Here is a 1,984-nt window from a genome sequence, read left to right on the forward strand (position 1 = left end):
TAATCTGTAAGGAAAAACATTATTTGTCACCGATTAAGTTTTTTATTAAAAAATTACAGAAATATTAAAGTATTTGGCTATTTAAATATTATTACTAATTGTTACTAACGGAGCGTTGCAAATTGTACGAAAACGAAAAAATCAATTTGCAGAACATGTAACCATTAAAAACATTGTCCTTTGGGTAATTTGACTCGAATTTTCAGCGTTATATATTTTGATGCATCATAAAAGTGACATTTGAAATAAGATTCCACTGGTGGTCCCCCAAACAAATAAAATTAAAAAGGTCCTACTGTACACGACGAATAGCTGTTCAAAGAAATCCTTGAACATAAACTCACGGTTAAACAGACGCGTTTGATGGAACCAAGTCAGAGGAACTCCTTTCTCCAACATAAAGTATCTCTACTGCTACCTGTGCATACAGTGGGCGTTATTACCATTTCTATATCACTATACACATATTACCAATCGAATGCATTATTCTAATACCACTATCAAAATATCACTATGCGAATATTATTATTTGAATACTACTATCCAAATACCACTACTCGACTACCATTATTCAAATACCACTATTTTAATACTACTATGCAAATACCACTACTCGACTATCATTATTCGAACCCAATTATTTGAATACTACTATTCGAATACCACGATTTAAATATCACTGTTCGACTACCATTATTCGAATATTACTATTCGAATACCACTACATCATTTAAGTACGTGTTTATTTAAATATTTAGCTATTCGAATGACTAAATATTTTAATATTCGAATAGTCAAATATTCAAGTTATATACATACACTGAAGTATTTGGCTATTTGAATATTATTGGAATATTTGACAATTCAAATACGTGAATATTCGAACATAATTGAAGTACGTGGTTATTTAAATATTGAACCATGCGAATGTGACTGGAATAGTTGGCTATTCGAACATTATTGTAATACTCGACGACTCAAATATATGAATATTCGAACATTATTTGACTATTTGTTTACGTAAACGTTCCACTATGTAAACAGAGATTTCAGGTGGAAAAAACATCGCGACAATTACAAAACTAAAATAACACGCTGTTAAAAAAAATAATATTTCAAACAGTATCGTTCGAAAAGTCCCCAAGTCCGAGCGTGTAAATACTTTCTCGCGCCACTGTACGTGTGCGCACACGTGCCGCGTACACAATGTACAAACATTCGCGAACACCATTCTTGCTACTATAATTTTCATCGTACGGTCTTTGTCATCGGATCGCGCACATAAATATCGATTCCCTGTCTATAGAACCGTTCACCAAGTATACTGCGCGTATATGCAAAAATTCAGATACGTATTCACTCTTGTTCGTATAAATGTAAATTTCGTCCTTTTGCACACAAATAGCCGGCACCTTTGCACGTACGACACCACTATGTACCCACACACGCCCCACGTGTTTGTCTCCATTGGTGGAAAAGTTAACCACTGCCCGTTGGTGTAGTACAGAGAGCATTCCGTAGTATATAAGGGCGACTGTTTCGTACCGGGACGCATAACCGAGAGAGTCATTCCATAACACGCGCTCCACACTCCGGGGCGACCACTTCCTCCATGTTCACGGCACTTTCGTCACATTGTGATTTGTGATCGCCGGTGGCAATCCACAGCCGCACCGTCAAAGTGAATTACTCCGATAAATCGAGCCCTCGCTCCTTGGATCGAAGATCACACGCGGAAGGACCTTGCGCCCTTTGTCTCCACCGCCGCGCTAGATCCGCTCTCGATATTCCATTCACGTTTGAATTTACGCAATTGTTATCCAAGTGGACGATAATAACGTGAAGAGTATAAATAGTACGTTTATTGTTCCGGAGAAGTTTCATTTTTTTCTTCGTATTACATTCGTGTTATCCAAGTGGACAATAATAACGTAAAGAGTATAAATAGTACGTTTATTGTTCCACAGCAGTTCCTTTTTCGCAA

This window comes from Hylaeus anthracinus, unplaced genomic scaffold (genome assembly GCF_026225885.1).
Source record: "Hylaeus anthracinus isolate JK02 unplaced genomic scaffold, UHH_iyHylAnth1.0_haploid 11994, whole genome shotgun sequence".
In the NCBI taxonomy this organism is placed as follows: domain Eukaryota; kingdom Metazoa; phylum Arthropoda; class Insecta; order Hymenoptera; family Colletidae; genus Hylaeus; species Hylaeus anthracinus.